This window comes from Adiantum capillus-veneris, chromosome 20, assembly GCF_014529385.1.
Source record: "Adiantum capillus-veneris isolate H3 chromosome 20, ASM1452938v2, whole genome shotgun sequence".
In the NCBI taxonomy this organism is placed as follows: domain Eukaryota; kingdom Viridiplantae; phylum Streptophyta; class Polypodiopsida; order Polypodiales; family Pteridaceae; genus Adiantum; species Adiantum capillus-veneris.
In genome coordinates this window covers 54787277-54799157 of record NC_140950.1, presented here as the reverse complement: position 1 = coordinate 54799157, position 11881 = coordinate 54787277, and the positions used below count along the sequence as shown (strand labels likewise).

Here is an 11881-nt window from a genome sequence, read left to right as displayed (position 1 = left end):
CAATGATGAAAGAACTCTGATGAATTTCTGGCAGGCTATGGAGACATTTTGTTTGGCATTGGGGTCTAAAGTCAACCATACCAAGACAGGCATTAGAGCTTCTCTATCTCCCCTCTCGGACTGGCTTACCAGCCAGGGATGCAAAATTATTCAGGATGGGGAAGTGTTTAGGTTGCTAGGTATTCCGTTTGGTTTTAAGGTCAGTCTCAAACAGAGATGGGAATGGGTCATGGATAGGTTTAGGTCCAAACTCGAAAGGTGGAAAGGATTTCAGTCTTCATTAGCAGGCTCAGTATTGGTGAACAATCACTTTCTTGCATCTTATATTCTATTCTTTCTCAGTTTGCTGGAGACCTCCTGAGGGACACCTAGAACAGGTAATCAAATATTGCAAGAATTTTTCTTTGGGCGGGCAATCCCTTCAAAAAGGGTGCTGCCAAGGTCCGATGGGAGGTATGCTGCTTACCAGTAGAGAAAGGAGGGCCGGGGGTCAAAAACTTGACCAATTGGGCATACAAAATAGCGGTTAAGTTGATTGTCCGAGCTTTGGAAGACCCGCAAACAAGAATGGGCCAGCCTCCTGTTCAGGAAACTCCACCTATTCTCACTGGTTAAATGTAAAAACTGGACAAATTTGAGTTGGGTCACTATCTTCTTCGGGCCACAAATGATTAAACCTAGGGGCTCCGACCTATTGATCTCACTATGGGGTGCATGGAACCACTCTAGAATCAATTTGAAGGTAAATGGCAACTCCAACAGCTCCCTTGCGGTCTGGAGACTGGACTTAATATGGTGGCCCCTTGCCCCCCTAGCGGCCATCAATGAAAGACAACAAAAAACCGCCCTTCGTTGTCACGGAAAAGGAATCTCTTCGTGGGGAGATCTATGGAACTCTAACCTTCAAAAATGGAAAACTAGAGAAGAACTACTTGTCCTCTTCCCTCTCCAACCCTGGGAACTCAACCTTATCATGATTAAAATTGCTCTGTTTCCGGTGGAAAACTGCTGGAAAGTGTCGCTCAAAGACTCAGTCCATCTAAATGCATTTAGTTGGAAAGGGGGCTTCAAGCTCCAACATCCCCAGATAGCCGAGAAAGACATTAACCCACCTTTACACATCACCCTCAACAGACAATGGAATGTAAGCCTGGACCGAAGGCAATGGGGGTTCAAGTTCAGAAAACTTTGGGACAAAAACATACAACCGAAAAAGTCAGTGCTGATGTGGCTCATTCTACACAAAGCAATTTGGATAGGGGAGAAAATGTAGAAAGCAGGCATCTCGGCAGGGATTTGCTCAAGATGTAAAAGAAGTGTGGAGTCGGTGGTCCATCTGTTTATGACCTGTCCCCAATCAACCACGATTCTAGCACCTCTTAACTCTGTTTTGACCACTCAAGTCTCTTGGAAACAACTTTTGCTAGGTGACTCCATAGGCATATTAACCACATACTGGAATAGGACTAGGGCTGAATTTCTTTGGATCATCTGGAAACTGAGAAACTGCTTGTGTTTGAAGAGGCTTACCAGGCTCCAAGCCTGAGAGTACTTTTTATGGATTTTAATTTGCAAGTCTACAAGCTGAAAATTACCCTGTCCAACACCTACTACATTCGGAATAGGATCAATGAAGATGCAGCAAAGACTCTGCTGGGATTATCGGATGATGAGCAAGATCTACCGCTGTTGACTGATTGGAAGAGAAAAGAAATTCAAAACATGATGGCGTTTAACATGCGAGCTATTGCAGAAACCTATGAAGCAATCTCTAAAGCTAAAGACTTCATGGAAAAGCTATCTAATCAGATTGAGTCACTGCGGGCATATGGGGTGGCATAGGGGAATTTCTGATGTACTTATGTCAGGAATGCTTATGGAACTAGTTGTTATGTAGGATGGTATGTAATGTGGGAGAGTCTCCCGTCTCAATCATCGTACTATGTTCTGGTTCAATTGTAACTTTTGCTCCCTCTTTAGGATAATATAATCTTCTCTGCTTTGTTGGAAAAAAAAAATAAAAAAATAAAAATTGACGGGCAGGCATGGCAGCGTCCTGCGGGCTTTCATTGCGCCATTTCCCCGTATGCTTAGGCTATTATGACGGGATTGGTCGCCCTCTTGTAGCACGCTGCACGCTCCTTTTCATGTCTTCACCAATGAGCATAATGGCTCCTCATCGTGGACATAGCACATACTGAACTGGGCTGACGATTCTCTTCATGGTTCTCGCCATACATGGCTTCCTTTTCTTGTACTGCGATGGCTCTGTAATCTGCTTAGTGTGCATGAAATGGAAGGAAGCGGACATGCTCTTGGCTCTGAGGATGACTTGACAACCAGTATCAAACCTTGCATCTACTTAAAGGTGAGGGATTTCTATCTCTCACTTAGTCTTGGGCTGCTTTTTCAAGCTAGAGAGAGTGAGTGTAAGAGGGCTCTTTGAGTGTGCTATTCGGTTGGTCACTGATTTTTGAGGGCTTCACTTGTCTTGCAACACATGGAAATAGTTGAGGGTGCATCTTCTGCTCGGGTCCTTCACTAAGTTTCTACTTTTGTTTGATTATTTTGTGCTTACCACCTTGGAATCAAATGTTCTTGCTTTGCTTACCTCCCTTTGGCTACTAGAAGTGAGTACATCTTAACAAATGGTGGCTGTCCAACTTGAAGATATCTGAAGGCTTAATTGCAGGCCTATTTTGGGTTTTGCCCAGTTTGCTCTTATGACAATGATAATGTAGCTAATTTGGTCTATGAAAAAGATGTCTTTCTTTGCTAAAGGGAAATTGGCCTATGCTTGATGACATGTGCTCAAGGGAAGACTGGGTTGCCTTTTACATCAAACTTGGGATTCTGTTCTATGATAAGGCCTTGAAGTATTTGAAGGAATTGGCACTTCAAAAACTGCTTCAATAATTTATCCCAAAGTGGGTTGCTGTGAAGCATGTAACTTGGCTAAAAGTATATTTGCATGAGTTTGATCTCGCTAATCTACTGATATTGTTCTGTCTCGCTAATCGGAGGCTTGCTCTGTTTTTTTTGAACTAGATCCTCTTTATAATGACTGGAGTACCTCGTTAATCTCCTTGGATGGTTTTTGATGGGTATTTTCTCCTCATAGGAGTCCAATCCTATAATGATGGCTGTGATTGGTATAGGATACCTGATTTTTCTGAGGATGCTGTGAGTCTTTGCTGGTTTTCTGATCATTGATGACTTTGTACGGCCTTTTTGCTTTAGGCTGTTGCTTCATACTATGCTGTAACAACTGGTTTGCTTTTTAAATGCCTTGATTGGCTCTAGAGGCTGTTTTGTACTTGGATTTGCTCTTGTACCTCCCCTTTCTGATGAGTGTCTGCAGGAGCTTTATACTTACTAACTGCTCTGGCATAAAATAAGATAATGTAACTTTTAGCATTTTTTGTTGGGATCTGAGTGCAAGCTTCACTTCTTCCTTTTGGATGGCACTAAACTTTTACTGGTTTTGGGCTTACACTTTTCATGGTTGACTGGTTATACATGTATGTGCATGACATTATACTGTTACTTGCTCTGACAAGCTAATGGTTGGTTTAATTAGTTAATTTAACCTTGAAGACAAGGAGTAGGTTCCTGATGATGTCACGATGGGATATGGATCGATAGATGACATGAAAAGTCAAATACCTCGAAACCAGCCCCGAAAACAGTCCAATATGATCTGAAAACATCAAGCTGAATGTGTGTTCTTGTGGTCCAAAAACACATCAACAGGTCTCCAATAATTCTGGTAACATTGGTACTTCAACAAGGCTCTAATACCATGTTAGGAGTGGCAACGGTAGATGTGGGAAACTTAAAATTAATTGTGGGTGGAGCATATGATGTAGATCTCTCGTGCACAACACACACACATACATGAGTGTAGAGAGAGTAAACGTAGGAGCAGGCAGAGAGAGAGACAATGAGCCCTCCAATGTGTGGCCAAAGGGTTGTGCCTTTCAAGTACATAGAGACTAGGCACATGGACAAACAGTAAAGACAGGATGCCAGGGTCAAAAACCTCTCCTAAAGAGAGTTAAAAGTGCCCTGTCAAGCCAGCTGGAGAGAGGATGACAACAACCTTTGGAAGAGGGCTGCTACATGGATCGCAACCCCTTCTCAAAATGGGATTGATAGAGGTGTGCATTACGATGAGAACAAGATATGAATTGCCCTCAAGATTTTTTGCATATTATCTGACCAATGCCTTGGATGCTCCTTTGTCTCTCTTCCATGTCTCATCCCATGACCTGCCACCTTCTCCCTCACTCACACGTAGCATCTTGTGGGTTCTGATCCAGCCTCACTTTTGCCCTCTGTCACCACGTGCCAATAGAGAATCTACGAGCTAGCAAGCTCCATTTAGAGAGACGGTAGAGCAGTAATTACTGACTTGGATGGCCAAGAGACCAAGGTGGTAATTGTAGACATGTAGTAGTGTTAGTGTGTATACGCGCTTCACCAGGGGCACTTTTCTCCCACTGGGTTTTCCCCCCTGGACACCTGGTGTGAAAGGACACCTTATCTCTTAGGGTTTCATATAAGCTTTGTAGCTCTGAGTTTGTAGATACACTATTATTCCAATATAGAGAGACAGACTACAGAGATCTCGTACACAAGCTCTGTGTCTTCTCCTTCTCCATCTTCTTCCTACTCTGAGTTGCTGTCTTCCTTCTGTTTCCTGTTTCATCATCTTCAACAATTGGTATCAGAGCAAGGTGATTTCCAGAGCCTCTACTTGCGTTTTCGCGTCCGCGCGCGCAATCGCAGTTTTCAGGCAGTTTTCGAAAAATTTGCTCGTGGGAGCATCCTCGACGTTCAGTGAGTATTCTGAGAAGGTGACGTGGGGTTTTACCCCCCTTTCAAAGCCGTTCGAGCCCTCAGAATTTTGTTCTAAGCAGTGTAGCAGAAGTTACTTTTCGGAGGCGTTTAGATCAAGAGGGTGTGCTTTTTGACAGATTTTCTTCAGGTAAACAGTTCTTTTGGGAAGCAGCTTGTCTTAGCTTTGTGCTGAGATTTTGTGTAGAGTTTTGCTTGGATTGGAGAGGAGATTTGTGAATCTCTTGGAGGTTCTTTTGCTCTCTTGTGTGCATCTACAGTATGGCTCAATCTACGGAGAAAGAGATTTTTGGTGCGTTTACATCCGAAGACAAATTGGATGGTACCAACTATTCTCTTTGGTCTTTTATGGCCAAAAATGTTTTGGTTGGTAAAGGATTGTGGGATTATGTATCTGGAGATGAAGTTCGTCCAGGTCGCATTGCACCTGCCACGCCTGGTCGTGGTGCAGCTGTTGGTGCAGGACCGTCACAAGTCACTCTAGAGCAAAAGAGATGGGATACTAAAGATGCACAGGCTATGGCTGTGATTGCCTTAACCATAAAGATCAGATCTTGCAGAACTTTTGAGGATGCTTGGAACACTCTGCAAGCTATGTTTGGAGGAAGAAACGCTGCCAGAATAGAGTTTTTGAAGAAACAACTTGACAAAATACAGATGGACGATGGTGACGATATTGTCGAGCATCTTACAAAAATCAGGGATCTTAAAGAGCAATTGCTTAGCATTGATGAAGTGATTCCAGAGAAGGACTTGGTTTCCAAAACACTCAATTCACTACCACCATCTTATTTGACTTTTCAGACTTCTTTGACTCTGTCTTTGCGAGCTAATCCTGATCCTCTTCATTTTGAAGAGTTAGTGGCTTTGCTATTGCAGGAATATCAATCACGTAAGAACAAGTCTTTACAGGTGGATGGTATGGATCATGCTCTTGTTGTACAGAACAAAAACAAGGGTAAAGAGAGTGCTCATCACTCCAAGTCTGGTGCAGGACAGTCTTCAGAGAAGTCTAAAGGTGATTCCGACAAGTCCAAGAAGAAAGGTAAATGTCACTACTGCAAGAAACCTGGTCACTACATTAGTGAGTGTAAAAAGCGAATTGCTAAAGAAAAGAAGAAAGAGTCAAGTTTGGTTGTTTCAGCTTCTGGTGATTCTTCTACAGCTAAAGAAGAGTCTGCAAACTTTGTGCAGGATTCTTATGCTTTTGTAGTATGTTCAGATTTTTCTACTTACAGTGTTGACAAGACACAAATGATTTGGTACTTTGATAGTGGTGCATCCAGGCATATTACTTCAAGGAAGGATTTGTTTTGTTCATTGGATGCAGCTCCAGCAGGAAAGAAGGTGACATGTGCAAATAATGCTTCTTATCCAATCAAAGGCGTTGGTAAGATTTTGATTACCATTTCAGATGGTTCAGATTTATGCTTGCCAGATGTCTTATATGTTCCAGGGATCAAGAAGAATTTGTTGTCTGTATCCTCTCTTGCAAAAAATGGTCTTCGGGTCATTTTTGAGGATGACAGATGTGTTGTACGAGATCGAGAGAATGGTTATTCTCTTATCACTACAGGTACGCTGGACAATGGACTATTTGTGCTAGATCGTTATGAAAAGCAGATTCAGGTATGTATTGCAGAAACAAAGACTCAGGCCATGCAAGATGCTGAGTTGTGGCATGCTAGATTTGGGCATGTTGGTTATGGCAGTTTGATGATTTTACAACGTCATAATATGGTGCATGATTTGTCTTTATTGGAGATGCCACCAAGACATGTATGTGAAGGTTGTGTTCTTGGAAAGATGCACAGATTTGCATTTTCGCAGGATGGTTCAGTTAGAGCGACACGAAAGTTGTAGCTTGTACACAGTGATGTATGTGGTCCTATGAGGACGCCATCTATAGGAAACAACCTTTATTTTGTGACCTTCATTGATGACTTTTCCAGGTTTTGTTGGGTGTATCCACTCAAAGCAAAGTCAGATGTGTTTGCAGTTTTTCAACATTATGTCGCCATGGTTGAAAATGAAACAGGTTGCAAAGTACAGACTCTTCGTACCGATCGAGGAGGTGAATACATGTCAGGTGCATTGAAGGATTTTTTGGGAAAGAAAGGCATTAAACACCAATGCACTATGCCATACACACCACAACAGAATGGTGTTGCAGAAAGGAAGAACAGGTCTTTAATAGAGACGGCTAGATGTATGCTCAAGGCTAAGAGTTTGCCTCATAAGCTATGGATGAAGGCAGTTGCTTGTGCAGCACATGTTTTGAACAGGTGTCCTACTCGTGCCTTGAAGACCATTACTGCATATGAAGCTTGGTATGACAGAAAACCTTCAGTCAGTTATCTTCGTGTTTTTGGTTGTCTTGCTTATGCTTACATCCCTCAGCAATTACGTGGGAAGCTTGATGATAAGGCAATCAAATGTATATTTGTGGGGTACAGTAGTGGAAGTAAAGGTTATAGACTTTACAATCCTGCTACAAACAAGATTTTTGAAAGTCGTGATGTAATTTTTGCAGAAACTACTGCTCAACCTATGGTTGCTTTTGATGTACCTCATATGCAGACACATGATGTATTTGAAGGTTTGCTTCCTTCTTTTGTGGAGAATCAAGAATCACAACAGGTTGATAATCTTGATCAATCTTTTGATCAGCATGTGACACCTCATGATGTAGAGGAAATTGTGCGTGAAGAGCAAGAAGTTCTCAGGGAAGAAAGAACCTTGCCTAAATGGGTTCAGAAAACTTTGCAGGATAGCAAGTTGGATGCACCGTTGCCACGAAAAACACGTGCTGGTACTACTTTTGGTAGAGAGCAAGTAGATTTGGCTTGCTTTAGCACTCTTTGTGATGCAGATGAGCCTGATTCATTTGAACAAGCTTTAGAGTGTGTTCAGTGGAAAGATGCTATGCAGCAAGAAATTGATTCTATTCATAAGAATCACACATGGGATCTAGTGGACTTGCCTACAGGTAAAAAGCCTATTGGTACAAAGTGGGTTTTAAAGGTAAAAAGAAAACAAGATGGTACTGTTGACAGGTACAAAGTAAGGCTTGTGGCAAAAGGCTATGCGCAACAGAAAGGCATAGATTATGATGAAACCTTTGCTCCTACTTCTCGTGCGTCCACAGTTAGATCACTAGTTGCAATTGCTGCTCATCATGGTTGGAAAGTGCATCAGTTGGATATCAAAACTGCTTTTTTGAATGGTGATTTGCAGGAAGAAGTTTATGTAAGTCAACCAAGTGGTTTTGTTGTAAAAGGTCAAGAGAAAAAGGTATGTAGATTGCGTAAAGCTTTGTATGGTCTCAAACAGGCTCCAAGAGCATGGTATGAGAAGATACATACTTATTTGATTGGCCAGGGATTTCAGAATAGTCCAACAGAAAGTACTTTGTATGTCAAAAAGAGAGATGGAGTTCTCATTATGCTAACACTTTATGTGGATGATATGCTTCTTACAGGCAATAATGCAAATGAAATTGAAGCGTTTAAAGATGCTTTGAGAAAAACCTTTGAGATGTCTGATCTTGGTTTGCTACATTATTACTTGGGTAATCAGTTTGTGCAATCAGAGGATGGCATATACATGTTGCAGGCAAAATATTTGCATAAAATTTTGGATAAGTTTGGTATGCAAAATTGTAAGCCAATCTCTACACCCGTAGAAACTGGATCAAAGTTGAGCATGCATGATGCTGGAGAAACTTTTGATGTACATACTTATGCAGCAGCGGTTGGTTGCTTGATATATTTGGCAGGCAACACTCGTCCAGACATTCAATTTGGGGTTTCACAAGCAAGCAGATTTATGCACAGCCCAGGTATGCATCATTGGCAGGCTGTGAAGCGCATACTTCGTTACCTTTCAGGTACCCCTAATCTTGCCATGTTCTTTCCAAGGGGGGATATGTATGGAAAGCACAGTTCTATGCAGCTTCTTGGTTACAGCGATTCAGATTGGGCTGGTGATTTTGACACACGACATTCCACAAGTGGCAATTGTTTTTTCTTGGGAAATGCATGTATATCTTGGCTAAGCAAGAAGCAACCCACAGTGGCTACATCAACTTGTGAAGCTGAGTACAGGACAGCTTTCACGGCAACAGTTGATTGTGTATGGATACGCAGGTTATTGGCAGATCTTTGTGAGTGTCAATAGGCACCCACCACCATTTTCACTGACAGTCAGAGTGCTATGGCAGTTGCAAGGAATCCAGTATTTCATGCAAGAACAAAGCACATAGAGGTTCAATACCACTATGTCAGGGAAAGGCTACATGCAGGGGAGATCACACTAACTTACTGTCCTACACAGGATAACATTGCAGATCTATTTACGAAGGCGTTATCACGAGAAAAGTTTGAAGCTTTCCGAAAAGCTTTGGGCTTACTCTCATACACATGATGATCTGCTACCTTGTACGGATTCACACCATCACTACAGGGGGGATTTGTAGACATGTAGTAGTGTTAGTGTGTATACGCGCTTCACCAGGGGTACTTTTCTCCCACTGGGTTTTTCCCCCTGGACACCTGCTATGAAAGGACACCTTATCTCTTAGGGTTTCATATAAGCTTTGTATCTCTGAGTTTGTAGATACACTATTATTCCAATACAGAGAGACAGACTACAGAGATCTCGTACACAAGCTCTGTGTCTTCTCCTTCTCCATCTTCTTCCTACTCTGAGTTGCTGTCTTCCTTCTGTTTCCTGTTTCATCATCTTCAACAGTAATCACACCTCGAATCATAGCAGACTCACTAGAGCTACATAATGAGGGAAGCTCAATCAGAGAACAAAGAGATGATGTGAAGGTCTACACTCACAAGAAGACAAATCCCACCTTCAAAGACCTAAAGGGATCCAAGGATTGCAAAGATCTGCAAGCTTTACAACCAACACTTTCATGTTTGCAGCAAATGGCTACAAAGTATACCACACCACCACATGTAGTAGCGACCACGATCACATGGGCATTGAGAACCGGTGTGGTGCAAAGAACAGACTGAGCAGACTTTTAGCACTTAAATAACAACCGAACTGAGAGAGAGAGAGACAACTGAACTGAGAGAGAGAGAGAGAGAGAGAGAGAGAGAGAGAGAGAGAGAGAGAGAGAGAGAGAGAGAGAGAGAGAGACGACACGCGACACGGAGTGGCGGAATTCCACCCTAGAGAGTATTGGCCCCAAACCTTGGCGCCCCTTTCGGTATTTCTTTATATTGCAGCATCAACACAGTACAAGCCAGTACTCCAGACTCTGCACCTTCTCTAGGAAGCATGGCAGAGAATGAGCCCTAACCTCATATTTAAAGACCCTCGGCCTGAAAAGCAACTACAATGAAAAGCCTTCAAAACTCAAAAGCTTCTGGTCCCAAAAGCAATGCCAAAAGCTGCCAGCGTAATTTATGGAAATCCGTACAGCTTGCCGAGTCATGAGCCAACGCAAAACGCGGGAATCCGTACAACTTGCCACGTCATCAGCCAACTTTTGGAACTTCCCTACAATTGCCACGTCATCAGCTTTGCGTGAGTGTGTAACAGACTTGGACACTCCAAGTCGAGAATCTACCGCGACAGCACAAATAACCACTTCAAACCAGTTCACAGTTCACAATTGATTCGACACTGGCCCGACGGAGTTCCGTGCCTAGAGATATTGGCCCCAAAGACTGGCGCCCCTTTCAGTATTTCTTTTTGTATTAATCTGTGTTCAAAGTACAAGAGTGCGAGCAGGCGCTCACACTCAGACTCTGCATCCAGATTCTCTGAGTTGTTAGTGGCCTACCCACTTATTTAAAGAGTACAAGGGATGTTATAAGCAGAGCCCAAAAGCTGAAAATCAAAAGCCCAAAAATAAAGCAAAGGCTCATTCTCTCTCTTGCTTGTCAAATAAAGCAAGTGCAAAAAGCCGTCCATAAAAATAGCTTTTAATATAAAGCAGAAGAGCTCTCTCTCAAGCTTGCGTAGAAAAAGCAACTCTCTCTCTCTCTTCCACTCTCAATAGCCAAAAGCTGAGCGCTGATTGCGTCAGAAATCACGGAATTCCGTACTGCTGCCATGTGTCACCACCTCCGCCATTTTCGGATATTGACTGTACGCAGCAGCCACGTCATCATTCAGCGTGTCCATCGGCAGGACTGTCCATGCTTTAGGGGGAAGGGTGTGTGTGTACATTGGGCAGCCACGTCATAGTTTGTGACATACCCCGCTCTTGAAAGCATTGTATTCGCCCTCGATTACGCCTGCAAAACAGACAGAAGCCATAAACTGCCTTAGTAGACATTGACTGTTAGTACCTACGCACTAGGAACACACATCTAGCACATGTACCAATCGACAGTCATATCCACGACATCACTTGACATCACAGGACATCACATGACAAATCACATTCAACATTCATTCGGATCTTCGACCATGATTTATCGGCAATGCAGTTAGCAATCGCATCTAGATCCACTCAAGATCACATAGATGCCTGATTGACTAACCCCTATTGCAACCATGTCTATTCGAGATCATTTAGACCAAAATGCTGCAGTCATTTCGTCTACCAGTTCCTTCCTGCACTTAAACAAGTCAAGAACAAGTTAGTTTCATATTTTCCGGAATTCCATTTCATAAAGTCATACAGCAGAATACTGTCAGCTCCCAGTATCCCTTAAGCTCAAAGAGACATTAGTGACTCTAGTATTCATAAATCGAGGCATCTGTTGACAAAGGAGCATAGTAACTCCCCTCTTGTGCAAACCCACTGCACCAGATCTCCGGCCAAGCTGAATTCTGGGTTCCATTTGTAATAGACTATGCTAAATGAAAAGCTTCAAGGTAAAGCTTCACATTCCGAGGAATATTTGCTAGGTCTTCCTCCTCCATTCGCTTCGCATCCAATGCGAAATAGGTCTTGAATTTAACCAAGAACTGTCAATTTGCTTTACCTTCTTTCTTTCTTTCTGTGCCAATGTCTGTTCTGGAACGAGTATCTGCTCGTTTTTGTCCA

General features: G+C 42.7%; 1 long non-coding RNA gene across 2 annotated transcripts in view; it reads left to right on the top strand.

Annotated features, from left to right (window-relative positions):
* Positions 1-1993: 1993 nt before the first annotated feature.
* Positions 1994-11881, top strand: part of LOC147432542 (uncharacterized) — a 50042-nt gene continuing 40154 nt past the window's right edge. The window contains exon 1 of one of the 2 annotated variants that reach the window (XR_015185452.1): positions 1994-2368. This is a non-coding gene — a long non-coding RNA (uncharacterized LOC147432542). The remainder of the gene's footprint in view (positions 2369-11881) is intronic. The other variant, XR_015185453.1, reaches the window with a different exon arrangement.